The 26,748-nt window shown below is 53.8% G+C and overlaps 1 pseudogene; it reads right to left on the reverse strand.

Annotated features, from left to right (window-relative positions):
- LOC141040806 (uncharacterized) overlaps positions 1–24,577 on the reverse strand; it is a 52,272-nt pseudogene extending 27,695 nt beyond the window's left edge.
- Between the last annotated feature and the right edge of the window lie 2,171 nt (positions 24,578–26,748).

Raw genomic sequence — 26,748 nt, forward strand, 5'->3', positions numbered from 1 at the left:
TATTATGGTACGGGGACAGACTTTGCGTACCAAACATTGAGGAACTCAAGCAACAAATCCTAACCGAAAGCCACACCGCTCCATACTCGATCCACCCCGGAGGAACCAAAATGTACAAAGACATTCAGGAGAGATTTTGGTGGCACGGTATGAAAAGGGATATAGCCGCATTCATCGCTTGTTGCGATTCATGTCAGCGCATAAAAGCCGAGCATCAAAAGCCAGCAGGACTGCTACAGCCAAACCGGATACCTGAGTGGAAGTGGGATGAAATTGGAATGGACTTCATCGTCGGACTACCTCGATCTCAACGCGGAAATGACGCCATATGGGTCATCACAGATAGGCTAACCAAGGTTGCTCATTTCATTCCCGTGAAGACGACCTACTCCACCCAAAGGCTTGCCAAGCTTTATCTCTCCCGTATAGTTTGTTTACATGGAGTTCCAAAGACTATAATATCCGACCGAGGCACTCAATTTGTCTCAAAATTCTGGGATCACCTACAACAAGCTCTGGGCACGCAACTAGCATTCAGTACAGCGTACCACCCCCAGACGGATGGTCAAACGGAACGCGTAAACCAAATCCTAGAGGACATGCTGAGAGCCTGTGTGCTCACCTATGGATCCAGCTGGGAAGAAAGTTTGCCATATGCCGAGTTTGCTTACAACAACAGTTACCAAGCCAGCTTACAAATGGCACCCTTTGAAGCATTGTACGGACGGAGGTGTCGTACCCCACTGAATTGGTCAGAAACAGGTGACAGTCGTATCTTCGGCCCAGACATGCTCAAGGAGGCCGAGGAGAAGGTTAAACAGATCAGGGACAGACTCAAGACAGCTCAAAGCCGACAGAAGAGTTACTACGATCGAAAACATCGTGAGGTCAGCTTTGAACCCGGTGATTGCGTATACCTACGAGTATCTCCTATGAGGGGCCTACAACGGTTCAAAATTAAGGGGAAGCTAGCCCCAAGATTTATTGGACCATTCTGTGTGATTGCACGAAAAGGCACAGTAGCCTACCAACTAGACCTACCCAAGGAACTGTCAGACGTCCATGACGTGTTCCACGTCTCACAGTTGAGGAAATGTGTGAGTAACCCGGAAAAGCATGTATCTCATGAGAGCATTGATGTGCAACCAGATCTCACCTACAGGGAACGGCCAGTAAAGATATTGGAAGAGTCTGAACAGAGGACCCGACAGAAAACAACTAAATTTTTCAAGGTTCAGTGGAGCAACCACACCGAGGATGAAGCTACATGGGAAAGGGAAGATTTTCTCCAGGCAGAGTATCCATATCTATTTGAGGATCAGCAGAAATCTCGGGGACGAGATTTTTCCTAAGGGGGTAGGTGTTGTGACACCCAAAATTTTTTATTTTTGGTTTCATCAAAATATTTTATTTTATTTGAGGAGGGTATTTAAATTTTCTTCTAAAGAACTCTCCCTCCCAAAAAATTTCTTTTATGACAAGTGTTTGTTTGGTTTCACCCTAGACTTGATTTTTGGTCTTGGAGGTTTTTCATCCCATGTTGGCTCAAGGGTTTTTCATTTGGAAAAAAAATATTTTTGAAAATCTTTTAAATAATCCTATGGCATTTGGAGTGATCTTCTCCCCTTTTCAAAAATTTCCTCTTGCCATGACCCAAGTAGAAATCCCCTCCCAAAAGCCTTTCCCCATCTTTGGATCATGATATACTTCAAATCCAGCAAGTTGAACCTCTCCATATATTTGTTTCCATTTATTTCTCATCAAAAACAATTTCTGCCCTCTACTTTGATCCTTGGAGGTTTTCAAAGGAGCTACCCTTTCTGCTTTGAGTTTTGCCTCCAAACCAATTTCCCTAGCTAGTCCTTTGATCCCTCAACCAAGATCCATGAAGATCCACTGGTCTCCAGTTCAAATATTTCAAATTGTACTTGCTGCAAGTTTGGACCATATTTGCCAAATTTGATGAAATTCATTTGAATTCTCCTCCTAAAAATCTGAGAAAATTCAGGCAGCCTCTGGGTGCATTGAGAGGTCACCTCACCAAGTCCCAGCTCTAGAAAAAAATGTCTTCATGCCAAATCATTTCGTCGAACACCTGACTGGCACTGTTGCTATCATGTTCAGAAAGTTCAGTTAAACAGTTTCAGGAACACTGTCGTTTTCTTCAGAAAACGTTCTCAATCTCGCCAGTACCACGGTGGCGCCTTGCTCCCTGTCCTCTCCTTCTTATCCCTGCGCCGCACGAGCTCCTGGAGTCTTGCGAGCGTCGGCGACGAGCCGGAGGAGGTGCGCCACCCGTGAGCGACGGCAGCGGCGGCTTTGCGGCCGCCAGAGTGAGGCGCAGCGTCGACGGCGCCGTCCAGCGCCGCCCAAGCCACCGGAGACCGCCGCGTGGCCATCCACTCCCCCGTTCGTGCTGCCATCCTTCGTCGTGAACTGCTAGGCGCGGAGCGCGCTCTCTGCCGCCGCCGTGCCCGTACGGCCGCCCCGTCGAGGATCGGCGCATTATGCCTTGCCCGACCGAGGTTTAGTGGTGGAACGGCACCAGTAATCTTCTCTGATGGTGCCTAGCCCCCTAAACCCCCTGCCCAACCTCTGCCTCGCCGTAATCGCTCGCCGGAGAAACCCCGTTCACGGCCACCCCCTCGGATCGCCTATAAATAGAGGCCCCGAGCTCGAACTCGAACTCGCACCACCCCTACGCACCACCAATACCACGCCAAGCCACTGGAAGAGCCCCGAGGGAGCCTTCTTCCCCAACTCCGGCCGCCTCGACCCGCCACGGGACCCAGCTCGATTCGCTCCCGTGCGTGCACCTCTACCCCTCAACTCTTGCCAGTAGCTTTCTAGTGCATCCACTCTGCTGACCCGCGCTTCAATTTGGAGTTTGCAGCACCCACCGGAGTTCTCCACCATCGCCCGAACCACCGTCCGCCGGAGAAAGTGTCGCCGTCGACGTGGTGCTCTCCGACGGCCAAGTCCACCACCCACCGACGCGGAAGAACACACTAAACCTCTTGGTACCCTCCGATCTCCCTGCCTCGCCGTGGTTCGACGCCGGCGACCACCGCAGCCTTCGGGCGCCGGCGAGCTCCGTTGGAGTTTTTGAACCTGACGTGTGGACCCCCCCCCCGTCAGCCTCTCTTCTATTTCCCTCGAACCGTTTTCTGATGGCGCCTTCGGGCAGAATGTGTTTTCCCTTTGGGCTGGCGCATTTCTTTCCGAACCGTTTTCTATTTTCTCAGTTAAGTCCCTGGTTCTTTTCTGTTTCATCACAGATTAGTCCCTGGACTAAAACCCTTATATCTTTTTAACAAAGATGATTTTTGATTGATTCTTTTTCTGTCAGTCTTATAATTTTGTCTAGTTTTTTATAGTATTTATTTGGAAAAAATTTGGAACAAATTTTATGCACGCGATGATTTTCACGTTAGTGTACGTTTTCGCTATACCGTAGGTTCCGGAGGAGGTGACGGAGCCGCGAACTTCGCCGAGCTAGACTCCGACTTCTCCGAACCAGGCAAGCATGTTTGAACCTTTGATATGATAGGTGTTTTGCATGTTTGCTTGAATGGTTGTGCATGGCATTTGAGCATCGGTGAGTATCTCGTTGCATGCAAGGCAACTACCCGTGTATTTCGAAGTTATCGTGATCTTTGATGAGAGATGACCTAATCATGTGGTGACATGAAAGGTCGTGAGGTGGTATTGTTGTAGCATGCCAGCCTTACGTCATCCGTTAAACTCCGACGCTAACATGGACTGAGTCACGTTACCGTTCTTCCCCTTTCGTGCTGCCACATGTTTTCTGCAAAGAATACGGTTTAGTAAGTTGCTAACCTCTTTCCGTGTACACACCAAATGGAGGGGCCGGGATGAGGGTTCCATGGCCCTGGATTAAAGCCAGTCATCCGGTCAGGGGGCATGGGTGTTTCTGGTTGGGACCGAGAGGGGGGCACCCCTTAGAGCGCGCGTATATAAATTTGATCCCATGCTACGCGAGGTTGTAGCCTCCCCGTCTCAAAGTTTTTCTTGAACGTTGCCGAGGGTGATTCCTGGCATCGGAATGTTGAATGGGTGTGTACTGGTTAGATGTGTTTCTCCTAAAACACCGTAAACGGAACTAGTCCCTTGTGACTACTGAAATCCGTTGGCTGTGGTTAAAGTACAAACTCTGCAGAGTCAAATCCTTCCGAGTCATCGTGTCCATGGTCAAGGACCATGGCCAGTATATCCATATCTATGTCAGTCCTCATGGCAAAATCCCCGGTGAATAAGCTTGAGTGGTATACCCGTTTGAATTGTTATTCCTGTGGAGGGACTAACCTTTATTTTATCTCGTACTCGAATATTCCCGTGAAATGAATTAAATTCATGAGCTACTGAATTATTAAGTTGTGAAATATAAGCCCTTTATGTGATGTCGCTCAGACGTCCGACTGTGGCACTCTTGTCATTTACTTTCAATATAAGCCCTTTATGTGATGTCGCTCAGACGTCCGACTGTGGCATGTCCGTTATTTACTTTGATATAAGCCCTTTATGTGATGTCGCATCAGACGTCCGACTGTGGCACTCTTGTTATTTACTTTTGATATAAGCCCTTTATGTGATGTCGCTCAGACGTCCGACTGTGGCACGAACTGTCTTTTATATTCTTTCATAAGCCCTTTATGAGGTGTCGCCTTGACGCCCGACTGCGGCATTGTTATTTCATTTTTACCCTTCCGAGGAGTCATTCAGACACTCGATTGGCCTTCAGTATTACTTTGGGATTTCGGGAGGACTACCGCCCGATTTCCCATTTATATTTCCGTGCATTGCTATCCCATTGACTGAGTGCGCATGTTAATCTGTTCATATGCATCATGATTACATTTGTTATATCTTATGTCCGAACTGTCTTGTGAGTACTTTCATAGTACTCACCTGGCTTGTTGATTTGGCCAGATGTTGACGAAGGCGATCTCATGGATGAAGAGTTTGATAGTGAGTCCGACGCCTAGAGGAATCCCAGTCAGTTGTATTATATACGCTTCCGCCACCCGCAATAAGTATCCCCGAGCCTCACTCCGTCGCTCGAAGAGCTGTTAGATTCAGGAGTCATGTCACCCACTTCGCTGTGATATTTCCACCACCGCTTTTATTGTGAGTTAGTAGTTATGCCACCCTATCCGCCTTTATGTAGTATTGGCGTGTTTGTAATAAATTGTTGAGCAGTCTCCGCTCAACCTTGTATTATATTCAGTACTCCTGGTATTTTTCTTCTGTGATCAAGATTTTGTCTACCAGTAAGAAGGATTCTTCTCTACTGGTCCGTAAAAGGGATCGATTTCTCAATAAATATTTTTATTGGAAAACCGGTCGTGACAACGCCTGGGGCCCCAGGCGCGAACAGGTGGGTTGTGCCCACCTTGGTGGCCTCCCGCACCCCTTCTTCGCCCTATAAATTCCCAAATATTCCAAAAACCCTTGGGGTAGCCCTAGATCAGAAGTTCCGCCACCGCAAGGCCTCTGTATCCATGAGATCCAATCTAGACCCCGTTCTAGCACCCTGCCGGAGGGGGAGATTATCACTGGTGGCCATCTTCATCATCCCGGCGGCCACCATGATGAGGAGAGAGTAGTCCACCCTCAGGGCTTAGGGTTTGTACCAGTAGCTATGTGTTTAATCTCTCTCTCTCTCTTGTGTTCTTGAGATGTCACGATCTTGATGTATCGCTGGCTTTGTTAATATAGTCGGATCATATGGTGTTTTCCCCTCTCTATCTTGTGATGAGTTCAGTTTTCCCTTTGAGATTTCGTTTTATCGGATTGAATACTTTTATGGATTTGAGAGCACTTGATATATGTCTTGCAAATGAATACTCATGGTGACAATGGGGTATCATATTGATTTACGTGATGTTAAGGCGTGTCTCTCTCTAAGTAGTTTTGGTGATTGATGACAACGCATTTGCGGACTAATCGTGTGCGTTGAGTATTTCAGAGATTAATCCTTTGGCACGAGACGATTCCTTCCCCTCGGAGTTTTATGCGAAGACGGTGTAGCTCTTTCGTTTCAGTTTTGGTGGACTTGTTTCGTAGGAGTCATCGTACTATCAAGAGGGGGTCCGCATTGGATAGGCTAGGGTGGAATCAACACGTACACATCCCCTTTGCACCCACTGTGCCTTCCCGCTTCGATGGAGGGTCCCTTGTTGCTTCCTGTGTGAAATCTGGTCCCAGCAGTAGTACCGCAGAACCCAGCGATAGTACCGCTCAAGAGCCACAAGCGGCAGTACCGCTCCACAGCGGTAGTACCAACTGGGGCTCTCAGCCATAGTATCGCTGCTGTTCTGAGCTCCTACGACCTCGACTCGAGGGTGTCGCCTCTCGTGTCGGGTTTTGCCGCACTGGCAGCGGCAGTAGAGGCGGTAGTACCGCTCGTAAGTGGTAGTACCGCCCCTACCACCGCTGCTAGTACCGCCCTGGGTCCAGATCCTGCTCCACCTCTAGCCTTCCTCTGTCTGCACGGTAGTACCGCGAGGGGGAGCGGTAGTACCGCTGACCCCAGCAAGGGGGGTTGTTTCCCCCCTTATAAAAGGAGGTCTTCTTCTCCAAGTTGACCTACCTCTTTTTCCCCAAGCTCCATTGTTGCCCCAAAGCTCATTTTCGCCCGATCTCTCTCCCTAGCCAATCAAACTTGTTGATTCTTTGGGGATTGGTTGAGAAGGCCCGGATCTACACTTCCACCAAGAGAAATTTGATTCCCCCCACTAATCCCTTGCGGATCCTGTTACTCTTGGTCGTTTGAGCACCCTAGACGGTTGAGGTCACCTCAGAGCCATATTCCATTATGGTGAAGCTCCGTGGTATCGTTGGGAGCCTCTAATTGAGTTGTGGAGATAGCCCCAACCTTGTTTGTAAAGGTTCGGTCACTGCCTTCAAAGGCACCAATAGTGGAATCACGACATCTCGCATTGTTTGAGGGCGTGAGGAGAATACGGTGGCCCTACTGGCTTCTTGGGGAGCATTGTGCATCCACACCGCTCCAACGGAGACGTACTTCCCCTCAAAGGGAAGGAACTTCGGTAACACATCCTCGTCTCCACCGGCTCCGCTATTGGTTATCTCTCAGCTTTACTTGTCCAAGCTCTTATTGTGTTGTATTCCTTGCTTGCTTGTGTGCTCGTTGTTGTTGCATCATATAGGTTGCCCACCTAGTCACATATCTAGACAACCTACTTTGATGCAACGTTTAAATTGGTAAAGAAAGGCTAAAAATTGTTAGTTGCCTATTCACCCCCCCCCCTGAGAGAGTCCTGAAATAAGGGGTCCTTGGGCGTCCGGCCTGTTAGCCATGGGCCGGATTGATGGGTTGTGAAGATACGAAGACTGAAGACTCTCACCTGTGTCCGGATAGGACTCTCCTTGGCGTGGAAGGCAAGCTTGGCGACCAAATATGAAGATTCCTTTCCCTGTAACCGACTTTGTACAACCCTAGTTCCCTCCGGTGTCTATATAAACCGGAGGGCTTAGTCCGGATAGATATACTCATGACCATAGTCATACAGACTAGACTTCTAGGGTTTTAGCCATTACGATCTCGTGGTAGATCAACTCTTGTAATACTCATATTCATCAAGATCAATCAAGCAGGAAGTAGGGTTTGACCTCCATAGAGAGGGCCCGAACCTGGGTAAACATTGTGTCCCCCATCTCCTGTTACCATCGACCTTAGACGCACAGTTCGGGACCCCCTACCCGAGATCCGCCGGTTTTGACACCAACATTGGTGCTTTCATTGAGAGTTCCGCTGTAACGTTGAAGATAGGATCGATGGCTCGCCTTGTTCTCAAGGACAACATCACCTCTGGAGGAGCACTGGCCCCAGGTCAAACCCTCCGGCGGGGCGGATTTACCATGACCGCCCGCTCGGCCATTAAGCCGATGATGACCTCTCGGGTCATCAAAAATTCCCTTCGTATTGACTCCGAACACTCCAAGTAGATGGATCCGGCGGAGCTTTCATCTTCAAACGAGCTCCTAGATCGCATCGCCGCCCTGGGGGTCGCTATAGACTACGATCGAATTGGGCTTAAACCCGATCAGAGAGAAATCAAATCTCCACCGATCACCCACCAGATAGCGGTAGTCGAGGAGCGAGACAATAACTCTTCCTCTATATTGAGGATGGACTACGTCCAGATCTTCGACCTCGAAAAGCCGGACACCCACTTGTGAAGAGATGCATCCTGCCCGAATCGGACGATGGACCTAAGAAATCAGTTGATATCCCAGAGCCCGAACTGTTAAGTTCGGAAGATCTCCAGACTCCGGATCCAAAATTGGGTCAGGGTTTGGATTTAAATCCACCCACCCACATATAAGTGCTCTCATGAGCATACAACAGCAGTCTCAGGAAACGGTCCACCACTTCTGGGCCAGATTCCTCCTTATCAAAGACAAGATTAAAGATTGCCGCGATGAAGACGCTATCTCAGCGTTCCGCAACAATTGCATGGACGAAGGAATACTCAACGCCATCAACCGCCGTCGCATATTACACTTCACTGACTTGGCAACTATCGTACAGAAGTACAACGCAATGGAAAGCGCCTGGAAAACTCAGGCAGCCCGTTGGGAGCCATCGGTCCCCACTCAACCCCTCGTTCAGACGAAAAGGGCACACCCTCGTGGCATGCCCGGTCCCATAGTAAAGAAATATAAGCCCATGACGGGGCGCGGAACTGTTCTGGAAGGATGGCTCGACGGGCCATGCAAAATACACACAACACCGGATAATATACCAACCCATAGCCTTAGAGCATGTTGGATACTCCGGCAAGTGGCCAAGAGCGGCGAGGATATCCTCACCAAGAATACCCCAGAACAACACCCCCAGAAGACGACGGCCTCAAAGTATTGACGGTCTTCGAGACATTCGCTTCAAACAACAGGCGCAAAAGGGCACTCCGCGAACTCGCCGAAGTTTGCCAAATCGCAGCAATAAACCCCTGGAACGACACGGCTATAACTTCTAATGCCGGTGACGAACCCAAGTACAGGACAGTCCGAGCACCAGCCGCCTTGGTCCTCAGTCCAATTGTGGACGGCTTTCGGCTCACCAAGGTTCTCATGGACGGCGGCAGCGGACTAAACCTCATCTACGAGGATACACTCCACAAAATGGAAATAGACAGGAGCCGCATCGAGCAAAGCAGCACAACCTTCCGAGGAATCATTCCCAGCCGGGAGGCGCGGTGCGCGGGAAAAATAACACTTGACGTGGTATTCGGCACGCCGGAGAATTATCGGTCCGAAGAGATAACCTTCCAAGTGGCCCCTTTCAACAGCGGATATCACACCCTCTTGGGGCGGGAGGCATTTACACGCTTCCAAGCTATACCTCATTATGGGTACATGAAGCTTAAGATGCCCGGGCCCAACGGCATAATCACTCTCGCCAGTGATCCGGACATAGCACTCCGCGCCGAAAATAAAACCGCATCCCTCGCCCTTGAGGCATTATCTGAATATCTAGCGGCCGAAGAATTAACCGCAATGTGCTCCACGGTGGACAGGGACGATGTGATCCTAGACAAACAACCCAAATCCACCTCCTTCAAACCAGCAGAAGAAATAGTCAAATTGCAAGTCCATCCAACGGACTCCAAGAAGACAACATCTATTGGAGCACAACTAGACACAACGGTTGACGCCGTGCTATGAGAGTTCCTGCGCGAGAATTGGGACATATTCGCCTGGCACCCTTCTGATATGCCAGGAATCCCACGTAAGTTGGCTGAACACAGCCTCAATATATTGAAGGGATATAAACCGGTCAAACAAACCCGGAGGCGTTTTTTCGAAACCAAATGTCAAGCTATGGGGGAGGAGCTAGCCAAGCTAATCGAGGTTGGATTCATTAGAGAAATAAAACACCTGGACTGGCTGGCAAACCTGGTGATGGTGCCAAAGAAGGACAAATCATGGCGCCTGTGCGTCGACTTCAAAGACCTCAATAAGGCTTGCCCCAAGGATCCCTTCCCACTCCCCCGCATCGACCAGATCATTGATGCTACCGCAGGACATGACTCACTGTGCTTCCTCGACGCATATTCCGGATACCATCAAATTAAAATGAAGGAGTCCGATCAAGCTGCAACAACATTCATTGCCCCATATGGGCCATTCTGCTTCAACACCTTGCCCTTCGGGCTCAAAAACGCCAGCGCCACCTACCAACGCATGATTCAGACATGCCTGGAGAAACAGATCAGCAAGACAGTTGAAGCATATGTGTACAACATCGTCATCAAAACTAGACACGTCGAAACACTTATAGACGATCTACGTCTCACATTTGACAACCTCCACGCATATGACATTAAGCTCAATCCGGAAAAGTGTGTTTTCGGCGTCCCCGCTGGAAAACTGCTGGGCTTCATCGTTTCCAATAGAGGAATTGAAGCAAATCCAGCCAAAATCTGAGCTTTGTCACAGTTGGCTACGCCAACGGACCTTAAACAGGTCCAAAAACTCGCCGGTTACATGGCAGCTTTAAGCCGCTTTATCTCCAGATTGGGAGAAAAGGCATTGCCACTCTATCGCCTTCTACAGCGCACCGATCACTTCGAGTGGACGGATGCGGCAACGGCCGGACTGGAAGAAATAAAAGCCCTTCTAGCGAGCAACCCAATCCTGGCCGCGCCGAGCGTCGGCGAACCCATGTTAATATATATATCGGCAACACACCAGGTGGTAAGCGTCGTGCTCGTCGTTGAACGAGAACAGGACGGACACAAATTCCCGCTTCAGAAGCCAGTATATTACGTATCCACTGTCCTCACACCATGCAAATCCCGGTACCCTCATTATTAAAAGATAGCATACGCGGTCTTCATGGCATCCCGGAAGCTACGACACTACTTCCAGGAGTGTTCGATCACGATAGCTTCTGAAGTACCACTCAATGACATAATAAACAACCGCGATGCTACGGGCCGGATTGCCAAATGGGCCATTAAGCTCCTTCCATTTGACATAACATACAAACGGCGTCGAGCCATTAAATCCCAAGTACTGGCTCACTTCGTCGCCGAATGGATAGAGGCCAAACTCCCTAAAGAGTACGGCACATATTCCAACTGTGTTATGTATTTTGATGGTTCCAAAATGCTGGCAGGACTAGGAGCGGGCGTCGTTTTAATGTCCCCCACTGGAGACGTCGTCCAGTACGTACTCCAGATATTATACACAGACTCTAATAACGCAGCCGAATACGAGGCCTTATTGCATGGTCTTCGGATGGCTGTCTCCATGGGCATACAATGCATGGAAGTGCGGGGGGACTCAAACCTCGCAATATCTCAAATAAATAGAGACTTCGATGCCAAAGATCCGAAGATGGCGGCTTATCGCAATGTCGTCCTAAAAATGTCGGCCCGGTTCGAGGGGCTCGAGTTTCATCACGTGGCCCAAGAAAGTAATCAAGCGGCAGACGTCCTTGCTCGCATCGGCGCCAAGCGTGACCCCGTCCCACCTAACATCTTTTTGGAAAGGCTTTTTAAGCCATCCGTTGTGTGGCAAGGGGAGAGCGGCAGCACCAGTCCGGATCCGAACACAACCCCAGATCCCGAACACACCGATCGGGGGCTCAGCCACCGAAATAACACCGTCGGCCCACCTCATTGTGGCAGTCATTGCCCCATGGACCGAACACTTCTTGGCCTACCTTAATAGGAAAGAACTCCCTGAGGATCAGAATGAGGCCCGCCGCATTGTCCGGCGTTCGAAGGCCTACAAGGTTCACGACGGAGAGCTCTACAAGAAAAGCGCTACCGGAGTCCTTCAAAGATGTATCTCCGAAGAAGAGGGGCGGCTGCTCCTGGCTGAAATTCATGCCGGTCTCGGTGGGCACCATGCCGCAGCTCGGGCCCTTGTTAGCAAGGCCTTCCGTACAGGGTTTTATTGGCCGACGGCCCAAGCAGATGCACAGGACCTTGTCCAACGTTGCGTCGGATGCCAACTCTTTGCCAACCAAAGCCATATGCCCCCCACTGCCCTACAAACAATCCCCATCACTTGGCCTTTTGCGGTCTGGGGACTGGATATGGTTGGACCCCTTAAAGGAGGAAGCCGTAAGAAAAAATTTCTGCTGGTCATGGTGGATAAATTCACTAAGTGGATAGAGGCCAAACCAGTTAAAATGGCCGAGTCCGGGCCGGTGATTGAATTGATATCCGGCGTTGTACACCGTTATGGTGTTCCACACAGCATCATCACCGATAGCGGCTCCAATTTCACAGCCAACGAGGTGAAAACCTGATGCGCTAATCTGGGTATTAAGCTCGATTACGCCTCTGTCTAACACCCGCAAACAAATGGTCAAGTCGAACGAGCCAATGGTCTTATTATGGGCGGCATCAAGCCTAGACTAGTGCGTTCTTTGAAAGAATCAAACAAGCACTGGGTTGAGGAGCTCGACTCCGTACTCTGGGGGCTGCGGACCACGCCCAATCGGACCACCGGATACACACCCTTATTCATGGTGTATGGCGTAGAGGCAGTATTACCCTGCGACATTATTCATGACTCACCTCGAGTGAGCATGTACGAAGAGAGAGAGGCCGAGCTTGATCGGCAGGATAGCTTAGACGCCCTGGAGGAGGAGCGCGACGTCGCAAAGGCCCGTTCCTCATTCTATCAACAGCAGGCTCGCAGGTGCCAAAGCAGAGAAGTGCGGGCCAAGACTTACAATGTTGGCGAACTCGTTCTACGCCTGCCGGAGAAGAAAAAGGACAAACTCAAGCCCAAGTGGGAGGGTCCCTTCAGCATTGATGAAGTTCTCACCGGAGGAGCGTACCGCCTGCATGATGCGTCAGACAATCACCTAGAGCCGAACCCTTGGAACGCGGCCAGACTCCGAAGATTCTATGCCTAGCACCGAACTCTTTGTTCGTCTCCTTCCCCTTGTTGTTTCCATCATTTTTTCTCTCTTTTTGTTTTTTCTCTTTAGCCTTAGCTTTTGTGCGGCTAGACCGTGCACCCCTGACGCATACATCTTCTACTATGTACGTCCATTATACCTGGGGGCTTCTTGGACAGAAGCTTGTTATTGTTATTTCTCGAGCATCAAGCTCATCACATATGCGTTTTTTCCATATGTACATTTTCTTCGCCATTATATGCATCGATATGACTTAAGTTTTGGCCAAGCTAGGTTGCCTGGCTCTTGTGCTTATGCCCTATGTTCCCGTTAGTTCGGCTAGGGCAAAAAGGGAGCACCTCTGCGATTGTTACTGCCTGGTCATCCGGATGTGTACCTCAGACTGGGTGAAGCCGAAAGCTAGCATTCTTAAGGGAATATTCGGTCGGTGAATTAAAGATGTTTCTTGCATTCACTCCATTGCGAACCCCCAGAAGTTACATACACTGTGATTTTTTCAACCACAGTTCGGACATGCACATTAACTCATGGACACCCAGGGAAAGGAACCCTTAACGGAACTATTCTCTCTGGAAGATGTTTCTTACAATTATAAATGTAATATAACATAACTAGCCGGATACAACTTGTCTGTTCAAGCAACTATGACCCCTACACCTGGTTTCCACTCATACCCCGGTCCGTTCGGCCTCTATGGTATTCGGAAACACTCCGCACCTTCGGGTCCAGAGGTTGAAGCGAAAAGGTCTACCATGACAATCGATTTACAATTCAGCTAGAGTTACATATATCAAGGAAAGTACATAGTCACTTGGACTCATAAATTTCCTCTTCTATACCGCTTAGCAGGTTGTCTAACTTACAATCCTGCTGGGAATACCGGGCGGCTTCTTCTACTTGGTCATACACCAAATTTACAGGAACTTATTTCCCATCTGACCCTAGAGGTCTGACTCAGGCCATGCGATTCGGATCAAGCTTGGTATACCGTGTTTTCACCATGGCCCAGGCCTCTCGCGCACCCTCCCGGCAGGCCGATATTTTCCATAATCGGATACGACGCCGTGCTCCCTTGAATAGCTCCACAAGCTCCTCCATACTTCCTGGAGAGGAGGCGGATGGCCATAAGGCCTTGGCAACACTCTGCATTGCCTGCCGAGCTTGCTCGTGCATTTGGGACAGCCCTTGCAGTAGATCGCTCGACGATCCGGATACCTCCTCTTCGGGACGGCCCGTTAGCATACCTACAAACATAGCTCTGTCAGATCCCTTCATCTCCGAATTACTATAAGGTAAATTTTGGTCACATACTGAATATGCCGCCTCGCAGCCTTTTATTTTCTTTTACAGAGTCAGCCAGCTGGGCCCGCACATCTTTCAGCTCTTCGCCTAGCTGGGTGTTCAAATCTTGGAGCTTGTTTTTCTCCTCCCTGGCTCGGGTCAGCACTCGCTCGCCCGCGGCGTGTAGTCTTTTGGCCACTTTCTCTCCTGCCTGTGCGATTTTAAGCTTCTGCTCCAGTTGATCTGACGATCCTGTCATGAGATAAGCAACAGTGTTAGCATAACTGGTATATAATTATTATTTCTCGATGGAGGGAAATATTACCAGAAGACGCCTTCTTGGACTTTTCCAGTTCGGCGGTAGCAGTAGTTAGCTGTGTCCGACACTTTTCTAGCTCTTGGGTTAGTAGGATGTTCTTCTCTGTAAGAACTTGGTTGTACAACGATCCTTAAATAAGTTGGGCCAACTACTTCAAGTCTCGGGGGCTACTGGCATATGGTTAGCATATTGGGACAAATTAAACTTACCTGTACATCTTTTAAATGCTGCTCCGCGGCCCTGTTAAGACCATCTCGAGCAGCCCGGATGTATGCATCAGCCGAGCAGAAGGCACTGAACGCCTCTTTTGAGAAGAGAGGATCTCATAAAATGGCCCTCAGGCGCCGATGATTCATGGCGCTCTCCACTTTCGAGTTGGTAACAGACATATCTTCCGAGCCCTCAGCTGAAGTACAGTTCGGCGTCGCCCCCATATCGACCCCCGTCTCCTCGGCTGGGACCGAATCCCGGGTGTTGGGAGTACGACTGGCCGGATCCCCGGACATAGTCCGGCAAACCATTTTCCTGATGCAGGGCGAACATAAAAATCATAGTTGGATGCGACTGCTAAAGAACATATTCGCGAATCCATACCTCTTCGATGAAGGTTTCGCCGTATCTTTGTTTGCCTTCCTCTTCGAAGGCTTGCCCGGCGTAGGGGCCGCTCTCTTTGGATATACCCCTAGGGCAGCATGGCGCGCCGAACGCCTCCCCTTTTGAGCACAGGATGGTGCGGTGGGTGAGGCAGAATGAGAGACCTCTTTCAGATGAGATGTCTCCTGACTACTTACGTGTGAAGCAGGGAGAAGACCGGGGTAATCGGCGATGATGGCCACTTCTGTGCCGTCGTAGCTTGCCTGGTAAAACACCCCGTCCTCGAGCACCACGAATATATCCGGATCCTCTTTGAATCCAGGGTCAAGGTCCCGATTGTGGACCTCGGGCTGCAGGCCGGGACTGTGAAGCCCCTCGGAAATCTTTCGCTAGTGCTGTTATAAATGGATGGATTAATATTCATTGAAAATAGCTCAGGGGGTGGGGTAAGTAGAGGAGTTGGGACTTACCCAGCTAGGAGGACTATACATGGAAAATCCATCTCTGCGCTTGATACGTAGGAATTCCTCTTCCTCCCCTTTGAACAGTTCGGCCAATATTTTGGCCAGAGCGGCGGGGGTATCCGGACCATTTTTGCCGCAGCGGGAGGCGTCATCCTCCCCATTGTAGTTCCACATGGGAAGCCCTCTGTATTGGAGTGGCTGAACCCCCCATACTATCGAAGTCGCCTTTACTTCGACTATCGATAATCCGGACTGAGCGAGCGTCTTTATCTTGCTCATGGGTTGACGAACTTCCGCACTATCTTCCTCCTCAAGGCTCCGAGGGCGCCAGCTGTGGCGTTTCTTCAAAGGAACGCTTGTGAACTCGGGAAGACCCCTCCGAACTGGGTCTGGAAGTGCGACGTCCTTAATATAGAACCATTCGGAAGGCCACTCTTCGGATGCCTTTTTTGGTGTGCCGGATAAGTATCTGGTCTCGGCGATGCGCCATATTTCGGCTCCGCCCACTTCAAATATTGATCCCTCATGGTTACGCGGGACAAGGCAGAATAGCTTCCTCCACAATTCAAAGTGGGCCTCACAACCCAGGAACAGCTCACAAAGAGTGACATAACCCGCGATATGCAGAATGGAGGCAGGAGTAAAGTTGTGCAGTTGGAGGCCGTAATACTCCAGAAGCCCTCGGAGGAACGGATGAATTGGAAAGCCGACGCCTCTCAGCAGATAGGGGATGAAACAGACTCGTTCCCCCTCAGACAGATTGGCGAAATTCTCCGCCTGGGCCTTACCATTGAAGGAGGTCAACCCTGCTCGAACAGGGACCAGATCCGCAAGAGGGAGAAATCCCTGTGTTTGCAGCTTCTCCAGCTGACTATGGGGAACGGAGCACCTCTCCCACTCGCCTTTTTCTAGGCCGCAGGGACGTGAAGAAGAGCTACCTCTTTTTCCCCAAGCTCCATTGTTGCCCCAAAGCTCATTTTCGCCCGATCTCTCCCTAGCCAATCAAACTTGTTGATTCTTTGGGGATTGGTTGAGAAGGCTCGGATCTACACTTCCACCAAGAGAAATTTGATTCCCCCCACTAATCCCTTGTGGATCTTGTTACTCTTGGTTGTTTGAGTACCCTAGACGGTTGAGGTCACCTCAGAGCCATATTCCATTGTGGTGAAGCTCTGTGGTATCGTTGGGAGCCTCTAATTGAGTTGTGGAGATAGCCCCAACCTTGTTTGTAAAGGTTCGGTCGCCGCCTTCAAAGGCACCAATAGTGGAATCACGGCATCTCGCATTGTGTGAGGGCGTGAGGAGAATACGGTGGCCCTAGTGGCTTCTTGGGGAGCATTGTGCCTCCACACCGCTCCAACGGAGACGTACTTCCCCTCAAAGGGAAGGAACTTCGGTAACACATCCTCGTCTCCACCGGCTCCGCTATTGGTTATCTCTCAGCTTTACTTGTCCAAGCTCTTATTGTGTTGTATTCCTTGCTTGCTTGTGTGCTCGTTGTTGTTGCATCATATAGGTTGCCCACCCAGTCACATATCTAGACAACCTACTTTGATGCAACGTTTAAATTGGTAAAGAAAAGCTAAAAATTGTTAGTTGCCTATTCACCCCCCCCCCCAGGGAGTCCTGGACTAAGGGGTCCTCGGGCGTCCGGCCTGTTAGCCATGGGCCGGATTGATGGGCTGTGAAGATATGAAGACCGAAGACTCTCACCTGTGTCCGGATAGGACTCTCCTTGGCGTGGAAGGCAAGCTTGGTGACCAAATATGAAGATTCCTTTCCCTGTAACCGACTTTGTACAACCCTAGTTCCCTCCGGTGTCTATATAAACCGGAGGGCTTAGTCCGGATAGATATACTCATGACCATAGGCATACAGGCTAGACTTCTAGGGTTTTAGCCATTACGACCTCGTGGTGGATCAACTCTTGTAATACTCATATTCATCAAGATCAATCAAGCAGGAAGTAGGGTATTACCTCCATAGAGAGGGCCCGAACCTGGGTAAACACTGTGTCCCCCATCTCCTGTTGCCATCGACCTTAGACGCACAGTTTGGGACCCCCTACCTGAGATCCGCCAGTTTTGACACCAACACCCCCCTCTAGTCAACTATATTGATCCTTTCAATTGGTATCAGAGCCTCATCTCTTTCTTAAGGACTTACCGTCCGAAGAGTATGGTTGACACCGTAGACGGTGAGGAGGAGCACCCCGGTGTGATTCCGTCCTCGTCTACGGCCGATGGGGAAACCTCGTTCTCACGTGAGGAGTTCAATGTGGCTTTGGACACATTGAAAACCTCCATGACAACCGAGGTCAAAGGCATGCTTAAGAACGTTCTTGATGGTCTTAAATTATCCACCGCATCGTTGGAAGTGGTCGATCCCACTAACAAGGTGACGGATGCTAACTCCGAGAAGGGGGAAGCTACTAGTGACAAAGTTCCTTTATCTAGTGGTAGAAATGGTAGTGGCATCTTTGCCCATGTGGAACCTCCTCTTACTTATGGAGGACCGATTCCCTCCACTCATTTAAATCATGCCGGTTCTCCTCCTAAGATTGTGAAAAATGAGGATTTTGACGCTTGGGTCTATTGCTTTAAACGTCATTTAAATCATGTTAATACTAATCTTTGGAGAATCATTGAGCAAGGTTTCTATCTGCATGACCCAAGCAACTTCACCCCTAGAGAAGTCGTGGATCATCAATTCAACGAGAATGCTCTCTTCATCATCCAAGATGCAATTCCATCCGAGGATATTGCACATCTCTGACCCTTCACCGTGGCCAAGGAAGCATGGCACCATGTGTTGGCGTCCTGGGAACGGGGGTCCCCAACTTGCCTGCCTGCGTCCCACGGCGTGGCTCCACTAGCGGCCCTATATGGCCCATCTTCACCAGCAAACACTCAAGACCCTCACGAGGGGCCAAGCCTCGCGAGGCGGACGAAGCAAGACCTCCTCGGGGGCGGCCTCCCTAGGCTGGCTCGCGAGGGGCGAAGAGATCAAGGCAAGGGGCACCTCGCGAGGTTCCTGTGACGCAAGCCATGATGACCGGGGTCAGGCGGGCGCCAGCGCACACAGTGTCCTCATTTCCTCTTTGGTGCTAAAGAGGCAAGCGCAGGTGAGGAGTCCCGAGGCATCAGGCAAACATTTCCATATCAGTGCAACGAGACCAAGACCAGCAGGACGGCAGGACGGAGGTCACCGTGGAGCAAAGACGGTGTCACCACTAGAGCCTTTGGTAGTCGAAGACCACATTTTGTCAGGATAGCTTGTACTAGTTGTCCCCCTTCAAACTGACCGTTGTGGGATCCCTTCCCGCCTAATATTTGGGAAGGGAACCAGGGCCTCTATAAATAGGACTAGCCACCACCGTAGCGGGGGGATCCGGACCATTCTCTACTACGCAAACTCACCAAGCACAAGAGCACCTCTCCTCAGGAGGCTGTTCTTCCCTTGTAACTGTTCATCCTTAGCCCAAGAGGCAATCCACCACACCACACTGGAGTAGGGTATTACACCACATAGGTCACCCGAACCAGTATAAATCTTGTGTCCCTTTGTTCTTCGAGTTCGACGCGCTGAAGCTTTGAGATTGCGGTGAGGGCGTGAGCTAGAGGGGGAGAGATCTTCATGCGCACCCCAGTGTTCGAACCTCAAGGGTTTTGCCGGAACCCAAAATCCGACATTTAGCGCGCCAGGTAGGGGTGTGCCGAAGCTTTCCTTCCGTCGATCCGCGTCCCATCGCTCCATCGCATCCATGGCGGACGCGCGTCGAGCCTGCGCTGAGCGCCAGGCCGCCCTCGCCGCCCGTGTCGCTCAGACAGCCCCTGTCGGTAGGCCTCCCCGTCGTTCCCCGTCACCCGCCGCCAACGCCACCACCGGTCCAGCGAGAAACGAGCAACAAGCATCCTCGCTGCACCCCTCGGTGCGGCGGGATGGCTGTACCGCCACTCCATCGCTGACCCCGGCCGGCTCATTGTCTCATGCTCATCGCGCTCCCGCGGATGCGCAGGTCGCGCTGCTCATGGCACGCGAGCTCCTGCGCTACCGCCCGGTCGACGGCCTCTACGAGGACTGGTTGGACCACATCGCCGAGCTTGTCAGCGCCGCTGGGGGCTCCCCCGCACCCTCCCTCCCGCTGCCTCGCCCTCCGCCAGCTGCGGGCGACGTAGCTCACGGAGCACGTCCACCACCTCTGCACCAAGACGGTGCTCTGGCGCCAAGGCGCGTGGCCCCCCGGCGTGACCCACCGCGTCGGGCGCCCGCGCGAGCAGAAGGAAGCTGCCAAGAAGTTCCCCGGCCGCAAGATCCCGCGCTCCTAGCGCCACCGCGACAAGACCGCGTGCCGCCTGCGGTGGCGGTGCGCGGACATCAGGGGCAGGCTCCGCATCAGCAAAGGGCCTCGGTGGCCATAGCAGGCTGCCGCGCCTTCACCCCAGAGCTACGTAGCGTCGTCTGGCCGGGCAAGTTCAAGCCAGACCTGCCTCCTCGCTACGACGGCACCCCCGAACCTGCGGAGTTCTTGCAGCTCTACGAGCTGAGCATCGAGGCGGCCAACGACGACGAGAAAGTCATGGCGAACTGGTTCCCCATGGCTCGCAAGGATGGTGCCCGCTCGTGGACCCTGAACCTACCACCGGGCTCGATCTCCTCCTGGGATGAGATGCGCGACCGCTTCGTCGCCAACTTCCAGGGCACTCGCGACCGCCCTCCGGCCGCAGGTGACCTGCGCCGCATCAAGGAGTAGCCAGGAGAGACCCTGTAGAAGTACATCCAGCGCTTCAACAACGTTCGTCTCAGGATCCCCAAGGTGACGGATGAGGCCATCATCTCCGCGTTTTCTAATGGCGTCCGCGACGTCAAGATGAAGGAGGAGCTCGCCATCCATGAGGAGTTATGCACAGCCCTGGAGCTGTTCAACATGGCGACCAAGTGCGCAAGAGCTGAGGAGGGGCGCCTTTCCCTCCTTGAGCTCCCAGCTACCGACCCGGAGGAGAAGAAAGCCAAGGCCAAGGACGTGAAGCGCAAGGGAGCGGCCATGCTCGCGGCGGAGCCGGATACGAAGCGCGGCCGGGACCATCCCGAGTCGTCCAAGAGCAGCCGACCGTTCTGCGCCTTCCACAATGTACACAGCCACAACACCAATGACTGTCAAGAGCTCACGGCCATTTGAGATGGACGCTTCGGTCGATGCCCCGAGCGCAGTGACCGGGGCTACGGCCGAGGAGGAGGACGAGGCGGTGGACATTGGGACGATCGCAGCCCCCGCCAGGAGTGGCGCCACCGGCCTCATGAGGACTGCTGGCAAGACCAGCCTCGTGAGGGCGCCTGGAGGGATCAGCCGCGCGAGGACCGCCCTCAGGGCAACGTTGGTCTTCCTCCGCTACCACCACCACCAAGAAGGAAGGATGACCACCATCAGGACGAGGGGGCTGGGGGCTTCCAGGAACCGCGTGCTATCACCTGCATCTTGGGCAGAGCTCAGGCCCCAGCATCTCAGCAAAATCTTCAAGCAGTTTGCTCGCGAGGTGAACGCAGCCCTTCCCAGGCTTGAGGCCACGCGCCCGCTCAGGTGGTCCAAGTGCGCCATCACTTTCAGCTCGGCGGACCAGCTCAAGTGCGTGGCCACCGCGGGCACCCTCCCGATGCTCTGCTCACCCGTCATCAACAACGTACAAGTCACCAAGACCCTCATCGACGGCGCCGCAGGGCTTAACGTCCTGTCCGTCGAGACATTCGACAGCCTCCAAGTGCCATACGACCAGCTTCAGCCCACCAAGCCCTTCTTAGGAGTGACTGACGGCTCCACCACCCCGATAGGGCAGGTCCGCCTCCCTGTCACCTTCGGACAGCGCGACAACTGCCGCACCGAGCTCATCGACTTCGACGTTGCTCACATTCGTCTGCCGTATAATGCCATCCTCGGGTATCCGGCCCCGGCCAAGTTCATGGCAGTGACCCACATGGCTACAGCGTCCTCAAGATGCCAGGAACTGGCGGGATCATCACAGTCCCCTGTGAAGAAAGAGATGCGGTGTGCTCCCTCGAGCGCGCATTTCAAGCTGCATCAATCGAAGACCCTGACAGCAAGGGCGGGTACCCTCCTGAGGCCACCCCCAAGAAGAAGAAGCAATTACTCCGTACAGGGCCTCAGGGGAGCGGCGCCTCTAGCAGTGTCACATCAGGATCAGCGCCCGCGCCTGGGGCGCCTCCCTCCCTCACATAGGAAGGCGCGCCGGGTGCCCTCCTCGGGCAGGGCTCGGGGGCTCTCTTCTGGAGGGCCTCAGACCTAGCCAACATCACGAGGGAGGCGCTCGGGCACCACGTGGAGGCGTGCTTCGCGGCACGTTTCCCTCAGGAAGACACTGGGCAAGGGGCGCCCGGAGCTCAGGAGTTCATCGCCAAGACCACTTAGGAGTTGCAGGATGCAAGAGCCATGCGCGGCGACCGCCGCCCACCTGGCGCAGCTCCCCATCTAGGCAAGGATGGCGGGCTGCGCGTCTGCGTCGACATCCCAGGGCTCAACAGGGCCGCATCTCAGGAGCGCTTCTGGCCTTCGCGCATGGGACATTGCGAGGGCCCACCTCACAACTATGTTCGCATGCCATTCGGCCTACCGAGCATGGCGGCCACCTTCCAGCGCAACCTGCGGAGCATCCTGGCGACCCAGGAGGCCAGGCATCACGTGATCCTGGCGGAGATGGAGACAGTCCTCAAGGAACGGCCTGGACCCCCAGAGCCTCTCGAGGCTAGGGCCCCAGTGGCTCATGAGGAGCAACCCCTTCGCTGCACATCTTCAGCTACCCCAACATCCCTTCGACAACGGAACCAGGTGACATTTTCCAAGTTTATTTAGCTGGGAGCGCCCCCTGGGCTGCATCATTCCCAGGCCGCGTGGGTCTGTCCCTGCGGCATGTATCCTTTTACGTCTTTAGCTTACTCTGCTGGGGGCGCCCCTCGGGCTGCATCATCCCCAGGCCGCTCGGGTCTGACCCAGTGGCATGTATCGTTCTTGCATTTACCTAAGCTAGTTCGCTTTCCATGCATAAGCTATCTATGGTTATTACTTGCTTGATTATCACCCACCACAGGAGCCGCGCGCCGATCGTCGTTCTTCAGGATCCTTCGCATAAGAAGGCTAGGCACAGCGTCTGTGCTCGGGTCCGTCCCTGCAGCGTTGATAAATCCAATGGCTGAGCTCTGTCTGGCGGCCGGTCCCGTTCACGTCACCTCCTGGGGTCGTTGGTGCTTGGCCTTCTCATGCGATAACCTCAGGAGATTCATTCGGCGCAGGTTGCCTAACCATCTCGCAGGACCACTGCAGTCAACAAGAACCAAGACCAGGCGCAACTCGCCTTGAGGTAGGGCCTCGTGAGTCCCGCGCTAGCTCACGAGTGCCCAGGCACACCTCGTCTAGCCCTGCCGTGCAAGCCACGTGTCAGGGCGGGGCTGTACACGCCCCGAGGGCTCCACTCAGAGGGAGCCCTCACCCACGCACCAGTGGAAGCACCATGCTCCGCGCTGGTAGTCGACACGGCCGAGGAGCGGTTATGCCCGTGCAAGTGCGGAAGTGCTATGCTCCGCGCTGGTGATAAACAACTGAGGGCGGCCCCATGGCCATATCAAGCTCAGTGTCTGGCCTCATCGCAACACCTCCCCTCAGGAGAGTCGCGCGAGGGGGCTGGGCACGGGGGCTACACTCGGGTCACGCCCAAGCGTACGCCACCCTACCAGGTCCCTCGGGCCTGGTCGTCGCGCGCCCTCCCGAGCGGAGCCTCAGCGAGGGAAAAGGTATGAAGGTCGTTTGAGCGTCAAGGGGGACTCCTGAGCATCGCGACTCAGGAGCCTAACTGGCCACGTAGCCCCTCACCCCTTGGTCTCGTCCTGGTGATCCGGACAACCCAACGGCGGCTGACGTATGCGTGGTGTCGGGCCCTGCCGACGTAGAACACTAGACCTATTCATGTGTCTCCTTTCTGTAAGTTGTTTGCGCGTCAAGGGGGACTCCTGAGCATCGCGACTCAGGAGCCTAACTAGCCACGTAGCCCCTCACCCCTTGGTCTTGTCCTGGTGATCCGGACGACCCAACGGCGGCTGAGGTATGCGCGGGGTCGGGCCCTGCCGACGTAGAACGTAAAGCAAATGGGAAGGAAATCGCAAAATCTCAAGCAAATATTACAAGACATATTGTTCTTCCGATACCAAACGCAAGTTTAAACGCCTCCACGAGGCATGGTGCATATTGCAGGAGCTAAACAGGAAAGGAGCCGCCAGCAAGTTATCTCGTCATCCCCGGACGCCGCTGTCGCCCGCAAGGGATGCTTCTTCCATAGCGGCGTTGCCCTCACCTGCGCCACCCGCAGGAGTTGCAGGAGCATCAGCACCGCCAGTCGAGGGCGCGTGACCGAAGGCACGGAACCTCTTCAGCAGGGCCTCCACCTGACCCTTCACGGCTTCGGCAGCAGCTGCGCAGTGCTCGGCATCCACAGGCTCCAGCAGCTCGTCAAGGTGGGCGGCAGGATCGCGAAGATGGAGGTGGCTGAAGATGCGCGTCAACGCAGCTGAGGAAAGAATGCGGGCTTCTACCTTTGCCAAGGGGCCGATACCCCTCACCACTTCCTCAAGCGCCTCGACCACATAAGGAAGCAGCTGGGTGGGGCCCTCGTCGTCGGTAGCCAGCGGCTCCTCCAAGCCCTTCTCGTAGAGTGACCACAGCGCCGCACGAGACCTCTCCTCGAGGGACTTGAAGGCCGCGCGGTCTTCGGCCAGGACCTTCGCCTTGGCATCAAGCTCGGCTTTCTCCGCTTCCATCTTCCGCTTCAGCTTCTCCAGCCGGCTGCGCTCCACGGCCTGCGCCTTCCCCAACTGCTCCAGCTCGGTATCGCGACCCCTAAAGGCGTCCTCTCGGACCTTCATCTTCTCCTCCTCCGCCTTGCGGCCTCGCGCTTCGGCTGCACGCTCGTTGCGCATTGTCTCCATCTCGGCCTCCAGTGATTGGCAGCGGTCCTGGGCGGCCCCGGCATCTTTCAGCGCCACCTAGCGAGTGGCCGCAGCCTGGGCGGCGGCCTGCTTGTCCTTCTCGAAGGTTGCTGCCGCCTGGCTCAGCGCCGCCCAAACGGACACGTCCGAGTGAAGCCAGCCAGAGACCAGCTCCAGGCGCCCGGCTACCAGGTGGGGGTCGGCGCCCTGAAGATCTTCTCGCAGCAAGGTCATCGCAGAAAGAGCGCGCTCCAGGACATCGGGGGAGGCAGGAGGATCCGATGTCAGCAGTGCAGCAGGAGGAGGAGGAGGCAGCGTCATCGTCATGGCCTGGGAGGCTGGGGGCTCCTGATCCTTGAGGACCCCAGCAACCGAGCTGGGCGTTAGCACCTCCGGAACCGGTGGGCGGCAGGGGCAGCCTCCTCTTGAGGACGTTCCCCCAAGCCTCGCGAGGACGATCGGGCCGGAGAAACGCGAGCGTCATCACTGCCCTTCCCCACGGAGGGAGGAGCAGCCGCCGTAGGCGATGGGGTCCCGAGCAGTACCACCGCTTCCTCCTTCCTCCTCTTCGTTGCGGGTATCGGCCTAGTCAAGCAACGGAGAGCGTCAAGAATCAGCAGCAGAAGCAGGAACAAGGAAAGACAAGAATACTTACTGGTCCACCGTGGCGTAGTCCCTCTGCTTCCTGAGCTTGAAGCCTGAGAGCCTCCCAGCCTGAGGCACGGGCGCAAGGGCTCTAGGCGCAGAAGAGGGGGCAGCAGGCAGGTTGGAAGCAGCTCTAGGTAGCGTTAGAATAAGGGCGTCGTCTCGGGAGACCAGCATCGACCTTCCTCTCGTTGGAATCTCGACCGGTGACCTCCTCCGAGGACTGCCTTGGACCTTGAGGAGCCACCGGCCGCATGCAGCTCTCTCCTTTCTAGGGGGACATCGGCCTCGTCATCGTCATCAGGCAGGGTGCGGAGGATGTCGGCTTTGCGCATAGGAGAGGTCTCCCCCTCTCCCTCGCGAGTAGCTTTCGAGTCACGCCCCTCCTCCTCCTCTTCCTCCTCCTCCCCCTCGTGAGACTCGTCGGAGGACACGTCCACCGGGGCCGTCGTCACCGGAGCGCTCGAGGGCGCAGGTGGCACAAGCCCGCGCCCGTCAAAGACGGGCATGGCGGCAGCAACCTCTGCCCCGTCTGGGTGGCGGAACAAGGGAACAAAGCAATCAGGCGGGTACCCTTGGTCTTCCCCAACCAAGGAGCAAAGATTCGAGCGCAATTCCTCATCAGAAAGGGGCTCCGGGCACAGGCAGAGGTCGTCCCCTTCGTCTCCAAGCTTCCACAGTGGGCGCAGGCGCGCTTGGAGGGGAGCCACGCGCTGCGCCATGAATTCTTTGGCGATCATGGCCCCCGTCAGCTTCGCCGCCCTCGAGTCGCCGGGCTTCAGGTCGACAGTCATCCTCTCCAGCACCTGCGTCGCCCGAGGGTCGGTAAGCTTCGCGCGAAGCCATCCCTCTTGGGACACAGGCATCTCTGTCGGCAGCACCAGCGGGGGTAGGAGCACTTGGCGTCCATCAGGACCCACTTGCTCCTGAAGCCCTCGGCCTTCTTCCCGGCCTTCAAGATGGCATTGGTCTTGTTGGCCGCAATGAAGCCAACGCACCCTGAGCAGGGGCCCTCCTTAAGCCGAAGGAAGAAGAAGTGGCGCAGCAGTGCCACGGATGGCATCACTCCGACGTACGCCTCGCAGTAGAAGGCGAAGATCGACAGGAGAAGGACAGAGTTGGGATGAAGATGGAGGGCGTGGATCTTGTAGTGGCTAAGGACGGAGTAGAAGAAGTCGGAGAAAGGAGGAACCAATCCGGCAACGATGCTGCTCATGAAGAAGGGGTAGAAGGTGCTGCCCAAGGCCTCAGGCTCGGCGGAGCCGACCCGGAGCACAGTCTTCCTCTTCTCGTCACCCTCCGCCGTCATCAGGCGCACGGCGGCAAGGTTCTTCTCCGACACGCTCGGCGCGTCGAGCGCGGGCTCGTACCAGGATGGCGGAGGAGTAGCCCGAGCCTTCTTGGGCGCCATCGACGGCAAGCTCGAAGGAGGATTTGGGCGGATCTGATGTCCCTAGAAGCGAAGGGCGAGAAAGGGGATCTGGAGCAAGGCGAAGGAAGGCAATGAAGGCGAATACAGCCCCCGC

Source organism: Aegilops tauschii, chromosome 2 (genome assembly GCF_002575655.3).
Source record: "Aegilops tauschii subsp. strangulata cultivar AL8/78 chromosome 2, Aet v6.0, whole genome shotgun sequence".
Classification (NCBI taxonomy): domain Eukaryota; kingdom Viridiplantae; phylum Streptophyta; class Magnoliopsida; order Poales; family Poaceae; genus Aegilops; species Aegilops tauschii.